At 40.8% G+C, this 21,857-nt stretch overlaps 1 protein-coding gene and 1 non-coding gene across 7 annotated transcripts in view; both read right to left on the bottom strand.

The window, feature by feature from the left end:
- GRIA3 (glutamate ionotropic receptor AMPA type subunit 3) overlaps nt 1-21,857 on the bottom strand; it is a 296,831-nt gene that overhangs the window by 120,589 nt on the left and 154,385 nt on the right. The gene's annotated exons all lie outside the window — the stretch shown is intronic.
- Nucleotides 13,914-14,053, bottom strand: LOC131822438 (U4 spliceosomal RNA). Its single transcript, XR_009350279.1, has one exon. It is a non-coding gene; the product is annotated as a U4 spliceosomal RNA (small nuclear RNA).

Genomic DNA, 21,857 nt, shown 5'->3' with positions numbered 1-21,857 from the left:
GAGCAAGTGATTTCTCACGCTGCCATGACACAAAATGAGCTATTAGGTATCTGCTGGGATGTATTCTTCAGTGTCCGCTGTGAGAAACCTCCCTACTGGTGACATTTGTTAACTCTGGATGGCAAGTTGGGACCATACATTTGTTGCATTTTTAATTCACTGACAACCCTCAACATAATAAAAGCAGAGGGTTTTGAGTTCTGCCAGAAAAATGAGTAAGATTCCTGAGGGCATCTGGCAGAACTTAGAGAAATAAAGCAGTAAGCCCAAAAGAAATGGGGTCTTTCTCACCAGAGGAAGGGCTTAGTGTCTTTTTGAGCAGAGGGGAGGTGCTCCCCTCTGTGTTGGGGGGAAAAGAAACATCAGTGTTGGGAGAAAAGTCCTGAATGAGAACCCAGGAGCCCAACCTTGTCATGTACTCACTGCTTGTTTATGCACAAATACTCAACGTAGTCCTGACTCCATTTCCTTCTCTGTAATCTGGGATGATGAACCTGGTCCTTCCTATCTCCTCAGTGTTGTCAAGATCAAAGTGGAAAACATCTACACTCGGGGTGGGACGTGCCTCATGTAATCACAAGAGGTTAAATAACCCTGGGTGGGGTGGGGGGGCGGTGGGGGGGGTCAATCCCTAAGACATTTGTGTTTCAGGTTCGGAAACGCTTGAAGCTATTGGAGTATCTGCTTCCGTCCCTGCCCAGGTAGTTTGTTCAGAAGAAGCTCATTTATCTGATGGTAGTAGCTGTCTCATATTATCACCTCATGAAACTTAGCTTACACTGGAAGGGATGGGAAAATTATCTAAAGATAGGAATCTTCAGGTGTCACAGAGCTACTGCTTCCAAGGCCCTAATTATTTCCTCATCCTTACTTCCAGCGCCTTCTTAACTCTTACTTAGCATGGAGTTCTTACCAATCTTGGTTTTGCACTTCACAGTCAAAGAAAAGCTGCAAATTAGGAAGGGTGTGTATAGAGGGAGGGCGTAATATTAGAAAGAGGCACGTTAGCAGCAAAGGATGTGACAGGCTGACTTAAAGGAGAGAGCAAACAGCATCATCCTCCTGCACAGTATCATCATGGATGCTATTGTCAAAGCCTCAGTCATCAGGGTCTGGTTGGTTGTGTTGGTAATTTCTGCTGAAAAACAAAACAAAACAAAACAAAACAAAACAAAAATAAAACAACCCACATGATACCTTTGCGGTAGGTTTCCAACAGAAATGTTCCCAGTCCTGATATTTAACAGAGTGCACTCTGATACTGTGATACCTTGAAATCTTACTTCCGTGAGGCAGCAGTGATCCTACCAATGTGAGCTAAGTGAGGCCTCGCAGCAAGAAGTGTCCTGTTTTAAACGTTCTGGGTCTTTCCCTGTTTTGCATTTTTGGTGCAGGGCTTGTGGGAGGGAGGGTTGGGTGGGAGGGCCGTGTGTGATACAATGCACAAAAGAACTAGTTAATGGGAGTGATTCTTGTGCAGTTAGTCCTCAATCTTGATTCTTGCCATCTGCTGTAGATGAACAAGGCATAAATTGTACCCTGAGCTATTTAATGACTCTGGTAACCAAGAGAATATTCAACTTTGCTTTTACAGTAATTATAATAGCTCTTTCTGAATTAGTTTCAGAACTGCAAGTAGAAAAGCTGTCTTAACAGTCTACTGTAAAATTTAAGGAGGAAATACCAAGTTTCAAAATCCTTATACCATATTCACTGTGCCTTTGTAAGAGCTGTTGGAGATGATGGATGGAAGATATGATGGCGGATATGATAAATGTAAAAAGGAGAGATGTGTCAAATGTAGATAAAATTCATTGTTTTAAGGAGATTTATTTTTAGCCTCACAAATAGGATCTGAAAGAACAAAATGCCACGATCCCTATTCATTGAAACTTAAACAACAGTTTTGTTTGCAGATGAAAACAGCTCTTCCATACTAACTCACTGAGTTGAGCATATAGCCGAGCATTAAATTATTTGTTAAAACAACCGATGAGAGGCGCCTGGGTGGCTCAGTGGGTTAAAACCTCTGCCTTCAGCTCAGGTCATGATCCCAGGATCCTGGGATCAAGCCCCTGCATCAGGCTCTCTGCTCAGCAGGGAGCCTGCTTCCTCCTCCTCTCTCTCTGCCTGCCTCTCTGCCTACTTGTGATCTCTGTCTGTCAAATGAATAAATAAAATCTTAAAAAAAAACCCCAGTGAATCATGGCTACCCATTTGGGGGAAACGTTCCCTTATTGACTCCCCTATCCGCTTATCTGTGACATTGGGGACTGGGTTTCACTGAATAGTTAAAAATAATCCAGAAAGTGTTAAAAAGATTGGTTTTCTATGTAAGAGGCCATTTCTTTATCAATCTAATACTCAATCTAGACATTTTCATAATTTTAGAAATTTGAAATTAAATTGCTCCATAAGACTACTTGAGAGAGGCCCACAGACCCTTTGGGAGCAAAAGCATCTGTTTTTCTATGCTTGCATTAAAAAAAAAATATGTGTATGTGGAAAAGTGTCTATGATTTTTTTCCCCCTTAGATCCATCTGGTATGCAGATTAGGTTATTTGCAGACCTAAGTATCTCCATGTTTGGATTTTCTACATTGGTGCCAAAAAAGGATCTATGTATAAAGATTGATCTTGCTTTGAGTACAGAACATGCCTTGCCGCTCACCTTAATCTGCTTCTCTTTGATTTAGGTACCCTGAGAAGTCTAGGGGGCTAGGGAGAGAAATGAGGGAGGTTGCCAGTTTTAATTTGCCTGGTTTACCTATTGTATAGGCATTTTCTCTTTAAGGAAAAACCCACATTCCTTGTGATTAAAGGGAAAACATTTCTCAGTTCCCCCTTCCATTTCTGCTTTCTTTTTTTTTATAGTTATAAAAAGATATGTTGTCCTATGGCAACCTATCTAATTTCAGCTGTGTTGGGAGTTAAATAGTGGTATGCTTCAAAAATCAGCCTCAGAATATGCCACATTTCCCAGAAGAAATCTTCCATCAGATATGATAAAAGGCATTCATTTTCTTGAATGAAAACCTCAAGCTACTAAATTGCTTTAGTCTTAGTAAACATATATCAGAAGTCAATTCTGTTAGAATTATTTTGCAATAATCTCAATCTGTACACACATGCTCTCCTTTAACTGGAAGATAGTGAGTGCTTCATCTTGCAGTCATTTGACTTGAATAAGTGTGCTGGATTAGTGAGGCAGAGAAGAGCCAATCACCCATCCCAAAGTCAGCCCAATGGCAGTGGGGCTGGGGGTGGTGTCAATGGAGAAAGATGGGCTGAAGCTTTTCATAAAGAAGGAAAATTGGAGTATAACCAAAAAATCTCATCAGCATTTATGCTGTCTAGAGGAGAAGCTTATGCAGAGAGAAGGCAATTGAATAAGGCATCAAATAAAACGCCAGGATGTGAGGATTAGAGGACAAGGATTTCACCAAAGAACACATCTTTGGGAAGTTTCACTTACCAGGCTTTAATAGTGCATTCACTATGACTGAATAGAATATACAGAAGAGTTAATGCTAAACAGCAGAAGAGGCAAAGAGAACGTACAAATGATAGGCAATACATGGCCACGAGTAAGTTAAAGGAGCAACAGATTATTCTCACTCCTGTGGATAAGGGATCATTTCAGTGCATGTTGACCTTGGGAGGGATACCTCTCTGTATTAACCCAGAAACAGTATATCTCAAATTTTAGTCCCTCGAAGACTTCTATTATGTCTTATCCACATACTGCAGTACTATTATTTACTTCATATTTATCTTTATAGCTACTCCTTTTCTTAAATTTAGCCATGTCTAAAGCAATAATATCCATGAAACTACATACAAGAAAATAAATGCAACTGTATAGAAATAAAATATATTCATCCAGATGTCACTGAAAATCCTGTGGTATACTGCAAGGGATGGCGGGAAATAATGCCTTAAAACCATCACGTCTTTAGCAAAGAGAATGTAGATTGTGTCTCTGTCCTGATAAAATAAGGTTAATTTGCCTTGTGGTTCAAATCTTGAGTATCCTTACCTACTTAAAAGGTTCCTGAGTTTTGTAAGAGAGCAAAATGATGGACAGAGTTTTGGAGGTAACAAATAATACCTGGAACTGAGTACAAATGACAAATCTGGAAACTCTGCAAAACATCTACTAAGGCAATTTACATGTACTGCCTTCCCCAGGAAGTCCAGCAGCTTTGAGCCAATAATGAATACTTAAGTTCCACAAGAACTTCCTGTAAAATGATGTGTTTCCACACACTGTGTCTTTTCTTGGAGTACTTCATCTGGAAGATCTTTCACAGTACCCTATTTATATTTGGAAATATTCTAGATGTTTTTTCAGGTAGGTGAGGTAGGGTAATTTTAATTAGTATTCAGCCTAGAATAATACAGCAAAAAGGACGTTAGTTTCTCTTCAGCATACCCATATGTATGACTTTTGTAGTCTCTCTGAACTTGTTTTCACTATCCCCCTAAATTAGTGATAATTTATTTTACAGTACATTTTTATTTTTCACTTTTTAAAAACAGATTTGTTTATTTATTTGAAGGGGTAGGAGCAGAGGGAGAGGGAGAGACAATCTCAAGTAGACTCCATGCTGAGAGTGAACCCAACGTGGGGCTCTATCTCATGATCTTGAGATGGTGACCTGAGTTGAAACAAGGAGTCAGATGCTTAACGGGCTAAACCACCCAAGTGTCCCTAAACAATATCTATTAAATACCAGCATTCTTCATGTATTCTTTTATGAATTTTACTGTCACTTATTTTCATACTTACAACTTTGGCTTTAATATTTATAACTTTATTCTAAATATCAAAAGGTATCCTTTTTCTTTGTAGATTTTCCAGAATCATTTGGGCCCAAAGCACTATCATCCTGGATTCCTAAGATGTACTTGGAGAATTATACAGGTGGTAATAGAAGGCTTGAGAGTGCCAGTGGACACATTCCTTGTAAATTTTTTTTTCATTATTTGGATTAAAAAAAAAAAAAAAGAAACGACAACATCTGGCATACAGCTGAATAGTCACTCAAATATGTGTTGTTTCCAACTATAACCACTTGGGAATATGTGGAATAATGCAGGACTTCCTTCATTCCCCAAGTCACATTTCCCAATCTTTAGGTATTTATCAGCATCAACAACTCTAGTAGTACACCTAAAGTGACATCTTATAATGTTTTCTTTATAGATGTAATCTGAATCACCCTTAAAGCCTGGGAAAAAATTGGTATTTATTTAAGGTGATGTACTAGAAAGAGCCAGATGGTTCTGGATTCAGAGCCTGCCGTTTACCCATTAGCTCCATACAGTGTGCAAAATTGAGCTATGGCTGGCTGGGTAGAGTATTAGAAACTCAGGTTCAGTCCAGAATGATGGAGCCTCCATGTTGGGAGGAGAAAGGAAGGAACATTTGGTGTGGGGACATGGAGAATGAGATGTTCTCCTTAGAACTCCCTATATTATGCTTCTGTGCATAAAGCTTCTGTTTATTCAATACTTCTAGCATTTGATATCCCAATCTGTGATATTTTCTGATTGTTGAAGGAAGCAAGTGAACAAATTTATATTTTCAAATAAAAGGAAATAGATCTCAGAAACCCAGTATATTTGGGGGGCCTTTGTTTTTTAGGAGAGTGGCAGATTTCTCCCTCTTCTAAAACCCATGTCATTGAAGTCTCTCTCTATTTGGCAATGGATAACAGATGATAGAGACTTCGTTCATGGCAGGCCAAACACAGAATTCTCCTAATTCTCAAATGTTTGGTTTTATTTGGTCTTTCACACTTGCTGTTTGAATTTGGCATTATCTTCCCCACTCTGACAGCTTATCTACCTTTCTGATTCCACTGACTTGATAACAGTTCAAGCACTTCAGGCAGAATTACAGAGGCTTAGCCCCAAACAGGGGGCTCCTGAAGGGAATTTTGTGAGCCAGTTATTAAGCCATTAGTAACTTGAAATCAGCCATGGTAGGAGTATTTACAGTATAGACATCAGCCAACATGATAAATCAGGGCTTTTCTCCCTTGAGAGCCAGTTTACCTGCATAGCACAGCCACATACCACTGGACTCAAAAGGAATAGGGATTGATGTCCCTAGTGGATGGAAGAGTTACCTCACTTAACCACATTTCATTCATCTCTTCTTCTAATGGACATTTGTTGAGTGCCTGCTCTGTGCCAATCCTGGGGCCAGATGCTGGGGAGACAGAGGTCACTAAAACCTGGTCCCAAGCCTGGAGGATCTCAACACCAGAGGAAGAAAGACTGACAAATTAACAGACAATTACAACCCAGCGGGAGAAGTATGAGGACAGAAAAATGTACAAGGTACAACTGAGGAGAGCATGATAAACTCATAACCCACTTGAGATAGAAAAGGAACCAAGATGCCCTTCAACGGACAAATGGATAAGGAAGATGTGGTCTATATATACTATGGAGTATTATGCCTCCATCAGAAAGGATGAATACCCAACTTTTGTAGCAGCATGGACGGGACTGGAAGAGATTATGCTGAGTGAAATAAGTCAAGCAGAGATAGTCAATTATCATATGGTTTCACTTATTTGTGGAGCATGACAAATAGCATGGAGGACAAGGGGAGATGGAGAGGAGAAGGGAGTTGAGGGAAATTGGAAAGGGAGGCGAACCATGAGAGACTATGGACCCTGAAAAACAATCTGAGGGTTTTGAAGGGTGGGGGGTACTGGGGAGGGCACGGATTGCATGGAGCACTGGGTGTGGTGCAAAACCAATGAATACTGTTATGCTGAAAAGAAATAAAAAACAAAACAAAACAAAAAATAAAAAAAAAAGTGCTTTGTCTCCAAACTAAATACCTAAACAAAATTTTCCTGTGGTTTTTATAAGTGGGAATCTGACAAACAGGTAACTTAAAGAGGATGCTATTTTGAAAACAGAGTGATGTCTTTCAGAGGGCTATTTCTCTTGATTTCAGAAGAGCCTCATTGTTTTACAGTGCTTACACACTAGAAGAAAGATTTTTATTTAGGCCAATACAGGCATTTGTTGTGATGGTGGCCAGGGTTGGCTCCAGAAGAAATTGTGATTGAAATGATGGGTTGAAAAAGTTAAGTTAGAAGGGGTCTAAGTGGTTATGCAGTAAATACAATGGGATCTGCTAAGGGCAATGTGTTCCAGCTTTGCCAGTTACAAGCTGTGTAACCATGGGTGAGTTACTTAACCTCTCAGACTTAGTTTTCCATCTGTAAAACAGAGAACATAATAGTTGATAGGAAGTTGAGTCGGGTGGTCACGAGCGCAGGGTAGACTGCCTGGATTAGACTCCCTACTTTGCCCTTTCATAGCTGTGTAGCTTTAAGCAATTAACTTAAACTGTGTTTCAGTATACTCATCTTAAATAGGTCTGTCATTAGTACCTACTTCATAGGGTTGCATCAAGGAATAAATGAAATAATGCACCTATGGTTCTTTTTTTAAAATTATGTTCAGTTAGCCAATATAAAGTACATCATTAGTTTTTGATGTAGTGTTCTCAATGATTCTTTAGTTGCTTATAATACCCAGTGTTGATCACATCACCTGCCCTCCTTAATACCCATTATTCTTAACATAGTGTCTGATGCTTATCCCATATTTGTTGTGTTTTCCCTTCCTTATTCCTATTGTAATGCTCCCTCCCACCATCCTTTTCCAAAGAAATCACATCTGTCCTTCAAGGCCTGCTCCTATGCAGCCTCTTCCATGAAGGCTTCTCTGATTTCATGTCCCTTATTCTCAAAATGTACCAAAGTGGTTTCCTGCTGCTGTGGGGTAAGGGAGATAGAGAGGCATCAGAATTTGGTGCAGAGTGGGTATTGGAGCCACTGGTCAGGATAGCATGGGGTTGGAGGTGCAAGGAAAGAGCTGAAGTTTGCATGCAGGGTTCAGGCATTTGAATGGAGGGTAAATGAATGACAGGAATTGGGGAGGGGGTAAACCAACAACATAGTAACCCACACTATCATTCTCCACTGCCCTCTCCTTTCCTGACCCAATGCTGATTAGGACCAGGAATCCAAACTACACAGAAATCACGGTTGAGAAGATGTGTGTGGGGAGCTGGAGGTGGGACAGTGTTCTGCCCAGAGACAAAGAAGCCCCCACAGGCCATTACTGAACTGAACATGTGTAGTCATCGCAGTGTTGTAGCACAGGAGAGAATGGGGGTTGGCAGTGGACAGGGAGAAAGGGGAGAGCAGAAATTTGGTAGAGTCTGTAAGACAGATCTCTCCTCTGCATGGTAGACATTTGCTGGGGGTCTCGGGCTGCCCCACACTGAGAGAAACAACGGGTCCTTGGCTTTATCCACGCTGCATTTCAGGAGCAAGGAGGCAGAACAATTCCAGGATTTCCCATTTGATTCCACAGAGGGCTTGGGGACAGAGAGAACACGAGGAACGTCATTCACATTCTTTGGAGATCCAGGCTATCGGAAGGTCTTAAGACAGTATTTCTCAACGTATGTGTTGTGGGGGATAACCCAGAGAATGTAGGAAAATGCAGGCACTTGGGCACCTCTCTGGAGAGTCTGATTCAGAAAGTCTAGGTCAGAGCCAGGGAGTTTGCTTTTGACACTCAGTTGATTCTGATGCACACTGAAGTCTAGGACTATCTTTCCATATGATAATAAATGCACTTTGAAAAGCTAATAAGATCTTCAATTATGGGATTCTCATGAAAGGGGTTAAGAAGGGAGACACTGGGTTTATAGGGTGCTTCTTTCAAAAGCTTCCATGGGAAGGGTGGCAGGGGAGGGCAGCATGAAGACACTCACTCAGACTCCTGGGACAGGAGCCAAAGGAAGAATCTCTGACAGATTCTTGTTTTAGACAGGACTGCCCCAGAGGCGGACTCTTGAGACAAAGAATCGAGGGCCAGTAGTTGGGATTCCAGGAAGCTTTGGTAGGGGAGTGAGGAAATGAGAGAGCAAAGGGAAAGAAGCCAGTCCAGGGACATTCCTGAGCAGGTTGGCTCTGAGTATCTCTGAGAGTGGTGTGTGAGGGCTGGGAAACTGGAGGCTTTGTCCTTCACTCTCCATTCAATGTTGGCTGATAGCTTCCATCAGGAATATTAATTCCTTCCCAGGGCTGCTGTTGTTTCTTTTTTTTTTTTTTTTAATTTTACTTATTTGAGAGAGAGAGAGAGAGAGAGAATGAGCAAGCAGGAGCTGGGGGAGGAGCAGAGGGAGAGAGAGAGAGAAGCAGACTCTGTCCTGAGCAGGAAGTCCACCATGGGGTTTGATCCCAGGACCCCAAGATCATGACCCAAGCCAAAGGCAGATGCTTAACTGACTGAGCCACCCAGGTGCCCCCTGCCCCAAACTTCTGACTTTCTCACTCTCAGGCTGGGAGAAAGGCTTCCAGTGGAGAATAACACGTGCTTGCAATAGGAAGCTGCTGGAGTGGGTAAAAAAGGCTAGTGCCAAGGGGCCATGGGTAGGACATCCCCAGCACCTGTTACAACTGCCGTGATCCTTAAGTCACACATACTGCATCCTAAAGTTTACATATTGCTTTGTCGAGCATCATTGCGACGGATGGAAAAATAAAACAAAACATGAGGTAAGCAGGAGAGCATCATGGTGGTGGGAGTGGATCCTGGAGTCAGACTGACCTAAGGCACCAGTTCTTCCTCTTCGTTAGCCAAGTGGCCTTGGGTAAGTCATTTTACCTCTCTGAATCTCAGTTTCCACATCTAAAATAGGAATCATAATGGCACCTACCTCATAAGGCTACTGTGAGGCCTAAGTGAAGAAATGCATTTAAAGTTTCTAGCAGAGCATGTGAGATTTAAAGGGATTCAACCAATATTGCTTCCCTCTCTCCCATCCCTATATCTTTACTTATCTCAGGTACCCCATAGCACAGAGCCCCAGTGTTTGGCACCAAGGTGATGCTTAATAGATGTTTCAAACATGGAAGGCTTAAAACCACCTTGGAGAAAAGTCCAGATTGCTTAGGAAGTGGTATAAGAAGGTGCCATAAGAAGGTGCCATTTAAAGTAATATAAAATTGAGAAAAGTGTATTGAGGGGATGGGCATTGAACAAGTTCAGACACAGGGAAGGCTCTCTCTTGGAGAGGAAGATGCCTTGTAGACTGGATTTTGAATGATCAGGGGCAGGGGACTGTTGCTGGCAGAAAGAAGGGAGAAGAAGAGCCCTTGTGGGAAGATGCCTTGGACTAAGGCCTGGTGGTGGGAGAGAACAGAAGATGTTTAAACACAAGCTCACATTTATTGAGCATTTACCATGTACATGGCATGGTGGAAACTGATTTTTCACATGCTTTACCTAATTGGATCCTCACCACAACTTTTGAAGGTAGGTACTAGTATTAATTTCATCTTCCATGTCAGGAAACCGAAGCCCAGAGAAGCTGGGTAACTTGCCCGAGGCCTCACAGGCAGAAAATGATGGAACCTGGAGTCACAATCAGATCTGTCTGAATCCAGAGCCCAGTCACTGGGTGATTGCAGCTCTACTAATGATTAGTGATCATAAGAACTATATTATGACTGTGGGATGATCAGCTCCCACTATGAGCTTAATACAACAAGACTAAGGACCTACTGTTATTATGTATTATTACCTAAGAGGGGAGCAGTTATGGCCTGAATCTTTGGAAATTCTCCTTTTTGTGGGGCGTCCTGGGAATTTCCCTTTAGTTTCCCCTAATTATTTCTCAAAGCTGTGGGCCTGGTTCATATGATCCTAACTCCAATTTTTGATTCCTTCTCAGAGTACAACATGGGTTGTCATTGTTTCATCGTGAGCTGCACTTATGATGAATGCTGGATAATCAGAACAAAAGCACAGAAAAAATAATTAGGAGGAACCAAAGGGAAGAGGCTCATAGTCTTGAATAAGAGACTGTGCAAGAGGTTTCTAGGACTCAGTCCCTGAAGCTCTGATAATGTATTTTGATCCTTGTCTGCATGCAGATGAATGAGTCCATCAAATGAAAGGCAGTTTGTCACAGTCCAGGTTATTTAGCTAGTTAATTAAAAGTCTGAGTAAGCTGGTGTCTCTCTGCACTGGGCTCTGAAGATACCAAACCTATGTCCTGACCAGGCAAGTTAATTTAAAATAAGTGACCTCAATTGGGTAATGGTTGCAAGTTCAAATTCAAGAATTGCTATAATCAGTCCCAGATGGATCTTAATTGTTCTTTCAGGAAACAGAGTGGGGAAGGGGGAAAGAGAAATGCCCAAGCCCAAAGTAAAGGTTATTAGCCATACCTTTTGAACGCAGGGGAGATGATGGGGGCAGGGTATATGTACTGTGTGTAACAGAATATTGCTGCTTTTCCAAATGCACCCTTCCAGAACCAGTATGTAAAATGGGTCTAGCTCTTTTTCAAATAAGATCTAAAGAAACTGAGAAATCTGAACCATGTGGTCTCGGGCAAGTTATTTAACCTTCTTAAGTCTGTTTCTCATCTATGTAATAGAGAAAATGCTATTCACCCTACCTACCTCTGAAGTTTAAAGGAGATACATTGCAAAAAAAGCTTTGAAAAAATGTGGAAAGTTCTACAGGGCAGTGTATATTCTTGCTTTAAGCCAGGAGAGTTTCCCGATCAAAGATTTTTGATTTGAGAGTAGAAGGCCCTATGTATGGACCTCTTTTTATTTTTCCTTGAGACTTTGTCATAAACCAGGTACCTTCTAAATGACACCTCTTGAAAGGTGAAAGGGTCACAATGAGTGGTATGTTCAGCCTCATATCTGTGTGGTGGTGTGTGATGTTCTAACTTCTTGGGAGGTGTACCCATGGAACTGAAAATGATTTTAGCTTTGTGGGTTTTCAGAAGAAGTCAGATTATGAAATTGGATCCTTTTCCATTCACGTTAAAATCTTAGACTTGAAATTACATGCTAGCAAAGCCCTGTGGTAGCATAAGGTCAGTTTCGGTCACAGTGAAAGCAGGATTGCATTATCCCCATTTTTTTTTATATATGAATGCTTGGGTTTCCCTACAGTGTTCTGATGCATTCTAATTGCCCATATCTTCCCCAGCCCTGGAAGTCAAATTAATAAGAATTTGTATAGTGGTAAAAATAATATAAGCCCAAATTCCTAACCTAGTACAAAGCCTTGGAAGACCAAGAATTTGACCACATTGGGTCGCACTAACGACTGCCTTTCCCCCCCACTTGATTCCACTTTTAAAGGGAATTGTATTGTGCTATGCATTTGAGTCCCTCTTAATGGAATATAAGCATCTAAGACAGATTTACAGCCTATGCCTACTGACAGTAATCACAACTGTTTATCCTGCAAGCCTAAACAATACTCATTTAAGGGGCTTGGTTTTAAATCAGAGTCTGCGTTCTGCCTTGTTAGATGAACCAAGCAAGTAATGGAGTTGTGTCTCCCATAATTGTATTGTTATTGAAGGGCTGTGCCTTTTGCTGAAAAGAGCTTGAGGTCATAATGAACAAATAAATGAACAAAAAACCCTGGCTCCACATTCCATGGTAGGGAGCAGAAGAGGACAAAGCTCTGCTAGGATTTTGCAAAGGTTTAAGTTATAGGCTGAAACCCCCTTTCTAGAAATCTTCCTGGGGAGTTCCAGTAGCACATGCAGCATGAATAAAAGACATAATATGCGGTGTGTAGGACTGGTGATTATTCTCCAAGTGATAAATGTCAGAACTTTTTTTTTCTTTTTTACTAAAATGTCAAGAAGCTATTTGTTTAATGCAATAGATCTTATTGAGCACTTACTAGGTTCCAAACTGTTTTGGATGCTAGGATTACAGCAGTGAACAAAACACAAAAAACCCTGCCCTCATGAAGCCTAGACTCTAGTTGGGTTGGCTAGTGATTGCTCCATCCTGTGAATTCCTAGGTGGTTTCCAGCTCATCTTTCTCAGGCTACTAATGATGTATTGATTTAGGCATGTGTTCTGCCATCCTGATTAGACTCTAGATCCTTGAGGGCAGGGCCTCAGTTTAAACTTGTTTTATCATTCAGCACAGTGCCCTGTGGGCATGTATTCAATCAATGTTTGTGGATGATGGGAGTAAAGACAATTGGAAATACAAGGAGGAAGAGTGAGAAGTGACTTTAGCTTCAAATGTTATCTTTCTCGGGTAGTATGTTTTGCTATGAACAGACTATCTTAACTTATACACTAATTCCAGATAGTTGGGTGGGAAGTGGGATGGGGTGAGGAAGCTGGTGGTCTATTCAGGGGAACCCATCTGCAGATTTCTATTTGGCCCATGTATTGGCATAATCTCGGGTGGTGTGCCGTGAGGAGTATGGGCTCTAAAATCAGATCTGGGTTTAAATCCTTGCTTTTTCACCTCAGTGAGCATCTTCACTGTAAAATGGTAGTGTGGTTTAATCTCTAAGTAGAAGCCTCTCATTTTGGAGACCATGTTATTACATTACTTGGTGGAAAAATCCCATTTCTTGGGGATTGAAAGGTCGTGACGAAAGGTAGAGTCATGTTTTGGCCAATACAGCCCATATTCTTCTTGGTATCAAGTTTCTACCATTCTGTTTTATGACATCTGAGCTGGTCTTAATATCCTAATTGGCACTGCTTATTAGCACTCACTCTGACAAGTAGTAAGTGGTGTTTATCACACCTATGCAAATAGAAACTTCCACTTTCTTCCACCAAACCAGATGAAGTATTGGGTCCTTGAAGACTCAGTTCAACAAATCATCAGGAGAAGGACTCCCTGATCTCCAAGTCAGGCTGAAGGAGACGTGTTTCTTCTGCATTCCAGGAGGATCTGTGTGCCCTTTATCGCACTAGACCACTATCATCTGTTTACTCGACTGCTTCCCTACTAAACCATGAGCTTTTTAATGGCTGCAACCATGTGTTTTACTTGATTTTTATTTTTTTCTTTGAACTTCTCACTAGTTCTTATCCAGGACAACAGAAATAGGCAGAGTGAATAGGAATGTTGTCTTGCTTTCAATTAGCAATAATCGCGCCTCGGATAAACCTCATTGGCTACGATACTGCCACTGCGCAAAGCTTTCAAGGAGAGCTTGAAACCATCTCCTTAGATTTCAGCAGATCTGCTGGAAGGGATTGTGCGTAGAGCCTCCTGTTTCCTTTTTTCATGCAGTTAAGAAGATAAAGCCATTCACTTGTTTCCCCCGCTTCAAGTAGTATTCCTGTATATGTAGATTCTATGAAGAGGACACTTGAGTAATGGGCCCTTTTCAGTTTTCATAAAGAATCAAGTCTGAGCTAGTTTTTACACAGAAAGCCTTTGTTAGATATGTTGGGTTCTGTTGAAATGAGATTGCAAATGGAACGATCCCTGTCCTCCTCTGGACGAGAGTAAGGGGAAATTCATCACCATCTGACAAGTTTTCAGCTAAACTCTGAGCAAAGCAAATAATATGGAACTCATGAAATCAGTTTGTAAATTGAACAGCTTTCACTATGTTTGGAGAAACCATACATTTTTTCTCTTGGTTCATAGATCTTCCAGTATCTGGATCATTATTAACATAGATAGCCCTTTTTCTTTACAAATAGTTTGATGGCAAGATTGCCATGTGTGCTTTGACATGACTTAAGTTAAGAGAATGAGTTTCGGGTCACTGAGTGGTAAGGGCCATGAAAGAAAAGTGGGTAGGATTTCATGTGTATTGTCTTTTGAGGGCTCTCGGTCACTGGCTATAGTTTAGCAAACAGGGTATTGTGGTGGAGGCTGCAGGGGACAGAGTCGCTGGGGAAGGAGACCCCTGGGAAGTTTTCTCAGGCAAAAAATGCCCTCCCGGGGCACCTGGGTGGCTCAGTGGGTTAAGCCCCTGCCTTCGGCTCAGGTCATGATCTCAGGGTCCTGGGATCGAGGCCCGCATCGGGCTCTCTGCTCAGCAGGGAGCCTGCTTCCCTCTCTCTCTCTGCCTGCCTCTCCATCTACTTGTGATTTCTATCTGTCAAATAAATAAATAAAATCTTTAAAAAAAATGCCCTCCCACTTAGTTTCAATATTCCACAATTAGTACTTTATCTTCAACAGGCTGGGTGTGAGAAGCGTTCTGGGGAGGAGATGAGAATGACATTGCCCTTCCCTTATGAATGCAAATGCTTGAGGATTCTGGGAGGGACCTGCTGCCACCTGCTATTGGTGTAGCAAATGCAAAGGAACTAAAAGCTCTGTTGAGAGATACACTTTCCTGTCACTCCTTACAACTCTCTCTGAGTGGCTTGGTGGTCGTTGCCATGGACACCAAATAGCAAAAGGGTTTGGGTCAGAGTTTGAAGGATTGCGCTGTGCTTGAGTGGGTGAAACTGAAATTAAGTTAATGCATGTACAAAGAAGGTGTGTTTCTCTCCTTTGTGCCTTTGAGAAAACTGCAACAAAGCAGTCTGTCAAGCAACAATTGATTTTATATTGGCCAGGGAAGGGGGAGGAGGAGCGATTTATTGAGTAGGAGGTTCTCAAGTTAAGCACAGGCAGTAGTTTGAAATAGGTCAAAAGAAGTGAAAAGGACTTGTCAGAGCTGTTGAGGACATAGCAGCAAAGGAACTTAAAAATTGTCATTAAGAAGTTTTTGATACTATCTTCTTTGACTGTCTAGTCCCCTGATGCAGTGTTCCTGGGTCTTCATCTCTCAATCTAAGACACAGTGTTACTGAGGTCCTACTGTGTTTTGGTTCTTCCCTCTTATTTACCTCTGTGAGTGTGTGTGTGTGTGTGTGTGTGTGTGTGTTTTAGATAATATCATTTTAAGGTTCTGATTTGCACATTGGTTCACCTAGTTCTGTGTCCCTATTCTTAAGACTGGCAGGCACATTGTCTGGCAACATTGAACTTTGAAAGAGATGGCACCCTTCCTGCCCCTGTCCTCAATAATGATCCACTTATACCTACAGCTAGAATTTCCACTGTTGGGGCAATTAAAGGTATGAAAACATCCGAAGTTAAAACATGGAAATTTTAATACAATACCCATGTTTAGGAAAGACCTTTTTGGCCCACAAAATCATAATCAAAGCACCTGCCACCCCTTAGTAAGACTCACAGATCCAGACATTTAAGGTGACTCCCCCACTTCAGTTTCCCTCTTCTTAGATGCACCTCAGATTATAGAAGAAACTTAGATCCTTTTTGAGTTCTCAGGCTCAGTGACCACACGTTCTTTTTCCTTGTTCATTTTCTCCTCCTTAAGACATGAGGTGCAATGACTCTTACGCTTGATATGTGTAGACTTGCCCTCTCTGAGGATCTTAGAATACTTGAGAGAAATAGTCTGATTCATCTTGTCACCCTGTCAGGTAAGGAAGTCTTCTTATATTTTATGGCTGGAGTCACTAAAATGATGAAAGGCGAGGTGGCTGTACAAGGTCACATGGTGATCTTGAGATAGAACTCAGCCAACTTTTGGGTCTTTGGCCTAGCACTGGATTACTTCAGAAGTTATTTGTCAACTGCTATTCTTTTCCCAAGTAAGGCATTGCGGGGGCTCATGTGTATTTGGGAGGCTCTTTGGTAGCTATATTTATTTTTAAAAGTTGGAGAGAGACTAGTGGTACCTGGCTACTTCTTTCTTCCCCTTACCTCTACCTCTAGTGACATGACAGTAATTGTCACCAATCTCCCAAGTCCTGGTTCTGGCCTGTTGAAAGGAACCGCTTACTTGGTACTTTGTTATAACCTCTGGGCAGATATAGATCTGGACTGAGGGAAGGCTGCCCCAACAGACATGAGATTTGACTGGAAGGGCCAATGGGGTGGTTGTAACAAATTGACTAAGGACTCTTTCCCACACTCCATCTTATCAAAGTCCAGACCTTGGCATGGATCAGTTAATTATCATTGCCTTTCAGTGTTAGGGCAGTAAAGAACTTGAATTTGCATATTTTATTTTATTTTTTAATCACTGCACTTATTTTGCTTGGTGTCTCTCTATAGGAAATCCCAGAAATCTAAATTATTTTAAACATAAGGGTCCTGTGGCAATGGGAACAATAATTAGCTTTTGCATTGCTGTTGTAAACTGTGGTTCTTGCAGCCCTTATGAAACTGTTTGTTACAGCATCTGTTAGAATCTAGGACAAGGCTCCTGTAATCATGCAGCTGTGTGATGAACCTTCTAATTGCTACATTTTTGTTGCTCTTAATCTGGGTAAATTTCCTAATAAAGCATGATGATGATTCTAAAAAATTCATTAATGTTTACAAGGCAGTTATTCTAATGCATAGGATTTAGTCAACCTCTCAGTGCCTGCAAAGGCTTACCCAGCACATTCACAAAGGAACAGGTATCAAGGTGTTTTCCTCCTATGCTCACTGAAAATGTACTCTTTGCCTGTGGAGGGATGAAAGAGCTATGTATGGTCAATGTGTCCTTTCTATTTTATTTTTAAAGACCTGCAGTCTCACTTGATTAAGTGATGGGATCAACTCAAAACAAAAGAAAATATTTGTATTGGTTTTATTGTTGCATTTTAATTTGTTCATATCTTTAGAAGTTTGGAATAAGTTACCAGGCTTAATCCTAAAATATTGGTTTTAATAGATGGGGGAGAAGACCTTTTGATGGAATACATTTTTTATTGATTATTTTTATTAACATATAAAGTATTATTTGCCCCAGGAATTCAGGTCTGTGAATCGTCAGGCTTACACATTTCACAGCACATACCCTCCCCAATATCCATAACCCAAGCACCCTGTCCCTAACTCCTACCCCCCAGCAACCCTGAATTTGTTTTGTGAGATTAGGAGTCTCTTAGGGTTTGTCTCCCTCCTGATCCCATCTTGTTTCATTTTTTTCCTTCCCTACCCCCAAACCTCCACTCTGCCTCTCAAATTCCTCATATCAGGGAGATCATATGATAATTGTCTTTCTCTGATTGACTTATTTCACTCAGCATAATACCCTCTAGTTCCATCCACATCATTGCAAATGGCACGATTTCATTTCTTTTGATGGCTGCATAGTATTCCATCATATATATATATATATATATATATATATATATATATATATATATATCACATTGTCTTTATCCATTCATCTGTTGATGAACATCTACGTTCTTTCTACAGTTTGGCTATTGTGGACATTGCTGCTATAAACATTCGGGTGCACGTGCCCCTTTGGAGCACCACGTTTGTATCTTTAACATATATACCCAGTAGTGTGATTGCTGGGTAGTAGCGTAGCTCTATTTTCAATGATTGAATAAATTTTTACTGTAATCTACTCTACATTGCTATGTGTGAAGGACACATGAGCAGGAGTATGACAGTGGATAAGGTTATAACAGGGACCTTATGATAGGTTTGTGATGAACAAACTGCAGTTAATCAGAAGCCAACTACCAGAAATTCCTGACAGGAATTTTCCCCAGTCATATTCCAGATATTATTTTATCATTTTTCAGATATAAGGGCTGATGTGATATTTGCCTATACATAAGTGCATAACTTTCATTAACCAGAAAATCCTATTAACGGGGGGCATTTGTTAATCTGTACTCTAAGGAGAGAGGTAAATGATAAACTTCTAGGTGTTTACTGGCCTTGGGGCATAGCATCTCAATTCCCCCCTCCATCTGTATCTCTAAGGCTAAGCAAAGCTTACTGATACTGAGGTTTGCAAGAGTCACAGTCAGCAAAGAAACATTCTGTGATGGCCACCAGCCTGGCCATCCGAGAAAGCAGGAAAGTTGACTCACATAGTTTTAGATACTTATCATACTCTGCCTTCCAGAATGATTGTATTGCCTTATCACCCCTACTAGTATAGCATGAAAGACATGTCTTCCCCCCTGCCCATATCTAGAATGATGTATGGTAGCATGGGTTGGGATTCAATATTTCTCGAATTGCCTACCCTGTTTTTCACTGCTCTGGGAATCATAGCCTGTTGGACCTCGGAGGGACCATCATATAGAACACAGTCATTTTACAGTTTAGGAAATGGAGGCACAGAGGGATTAAGTGACCCCTTGGAGTTCTACAGCTTGGGGCTAGAACCCAGGTCTGCCTCCAGGCCTCTGTACTCCTCTTTATAAAACTCTAAGATGTCTCCAGTCATCCCAAGGAATCCATGAGGTTCCCTAATGAAAATTAATTCAAATTTGTGTTGATTTTTTAAAATAAAACCCTCAAACCTCATAGGAAATAATCAAGCAAATAATTAGATACAATTTTTTAAAATAAGGGGAGGGAACTGTTGGTTGAGCAAGAGCTGTTTCTTTTTGAGACCAAACCTTCTATCATCTGAAATAAACAAGTGTCTTGCTGTTTCAAAGTAATGATCTTGAATGAGTTTTTTCTCTTTATTTTCCCAGAGGGGATTTGTTTCTAAATAGTCACAAAGCCAGTCTAGCCAGTCTAGTGTGAAGTATGACCAGAGAATCAGACTATCCTTTTTAATAAGCTGAAGATAAAATCTCTAAATATAGAGTGGAGTGTCTGCTACTAACTCTTAGGATAAATATCTTTGCAGCTTAGGGAACAAGTTTGTTTAAGGCTGCCAGTGAGCGCTGAAATCACCTAACACCTGGAAGACCTTTATTGCAAGTATAAGTGTGTGGCTCTGCCCATTCACGTAGGGTCTGGAGGCCAGATGTTAAGCTGGATTTAAGAGAAACAATGTCAGCTGTCAGTATCTTTAAGAAATCCAACCGTAAGTTCTATTTTTGGGACACTGTTTGCAATTTTGTGGTGCATTTTTGATTCAGAATATTTATTAAGGTACAATATATGTTAAGTAATCGCTTTAAATCATCATGTCAGTAGGGTAAGAAATAGAGACCACAGGACATCATAATTGGTGAAGTAATTGAGAAAGGTCCCTGAAAAGGATGTATGAGGCAGCCAATTTCATTTCAGGGAGAAAACTTGAATGGCTGGATGTGGGAAAAGAAAGGGAACATCTTGTAAAATACATCAAGAGATGAAGAAAGGCCAATGAGTTTGTTTGGTTATCTATGTCTGGAAGTATGGCCATTAGGAGACTGGGAAGAAGGGAGAAACAAAGAGAAATGTGGCCTCTCTCTCTCTCTCTCTTTTTTTTTAATTGGGCCTTACCATGTTCCTGGGGGAAGAAGATGGAAAGACATAGGTCTTGGAAACACTTTGACGTTACATTCTTTGATGAATTAACTCATATGCAAAAAACAGCTGTGGGTTTTTCTAATTCCTTTTATTCTACCAGCACATACGTACCTTGTCTTTATTATGTTATTTTACATTTGTTGAGATATGCTGCTCTCTCATTTGATTTACATTACTAGGGGCTGTTACGGATCTTAAAAGGGAAAGAAGAACTTTTGTTTCTTCTCATAGTGCCTAGTATAGTACTCTAATATAAGCCCTTGTGTGAGGTTAACCTCAGAACAGTTGATTGACCCTTGCCTTGGAAGTGTTCCATGTAAATTACAAAGCCTGTTCCAGAGGTCTGATCATTTTGCCTTCTTTTTTTTTCTTCATGAGTTACCTCCTAATTGTGCAGTGATTTCTTAGATAGGTAAGCAATTATTTCTCCATTCTAAGAGATCCCATTCTATGTGGCCCTTGTTTCTCTATCATGGGGATACAATCTCAGATACCCTTAGAAATCCAGGTAAATAACACCTACCAAATCCCTTATGTGTCTTTTTGTTTAAAGATTCTGAAATACTTCTCATTTAGTCCACCTGTAGTCACAGGCTGGTAAATAAAGAGTGCCTTGCTTTGGTTCAAGGGGTCTCCAGTGTCACTGTACTATCTCCTATCCAGTACCAGCCCACCATATATCTGAAAGTCATGGAAGACATAGAAATAAGTGTATAGGACCACTACCATATAATGGAAGAAAAATGTTTAGCTTTCAGCTTGTAACTATGTCTCTGAAAGGAGGTCTCTAGAAGAACTCTGGAAGTCTAAGCATAGAGAATATTTCTTAGACAAACCCTAGTGTTGAAAAGGAATTGACCAGGGGCTCCTGGGTGGCTCAGTTGGTTAAGCATCCAACTCATGATTTTGGCTCAGGTCATGATCTCCGGGTTGTGAGATGGAGCCCCACATCAGGCCCTGTGCTCAAAATGAAGTCTGTTTGACATCCTTTCTCACCCTCTGCCTCTGTCCTACCCCCTACCCATGCTCTCCCCCAAAAATAAATAAATAAAATCTTAAAAAAAGAAAGGAATTGAACAAACATAGTTCTTGAGAGTATGTTGTGGCAGTGGGCATGGAAAGGAGGAGAAAATTGAATAATTTACTTCTCTTTCACTGTCCCTCCAGACCCATAATTTATCTTAACCATGTCCCCCAACCATCTTCTCCTTTGGCATTTGGATAGGGTAAAAAGGAATATCTATGGAATAAAACAAAAGATATGAAAGTAGCAGGAGGATTCTCTGAAGTAGCCTGTACCCACCTCTGAGAGACAGAAGTAGGATAAAAATCTTCCAAGAGTGATGGGCATATCACTCTCTATCCCAGTTTTACCAGATACCTGATTAACTTCCCATAGCATCTTAGCTAGTCAGGAAGAGATTCTATTACTGTGAAAAAGCACCCTCCCTAATCTGCCTCACCAAACAAATATGATAGATGACTGGAAGAGCTACATTTATACTGAATGAGCCTAGAGTGTTCAGAAAAACCTACTCTTCTGGAATAAACTGGACATTTTGACAGAGCATTTATGTTTTTAGGTATGAGAGATATAGGTGAATAGGAGCAGGCTCACCCCTAATGTTTTTGAACCCATGGCAGGAATACAAATGGAGGACCACATACCCTATATTTAAATGTTAAAATGTCCAAAAACAAGGTATGCCTTGGCCTGCTTGAGTATCTCCCTGTCACCCCAAATAAAGAAA

Source organism: Mustela lutreola, chromosome X (genome assembly GCF_030435805.1).
Source record: "Mustela lutreola isolate mMusLut2 chromosome X, mMusLut2.pri, whole genome shotgun sequence".
NCBI classification, from domain to species: domain Eukaryota; kingdom Metazoa; phylum Chordata; class Mammalia; order Carnivora; family Mustelidae; genus Mustela; species Mustela lutreola.
The sequence above is the reverse complement of the archived record's forward strand: the minus strand, read 5'-3'. Positions and strand labels throughout refer to the sequence as shown.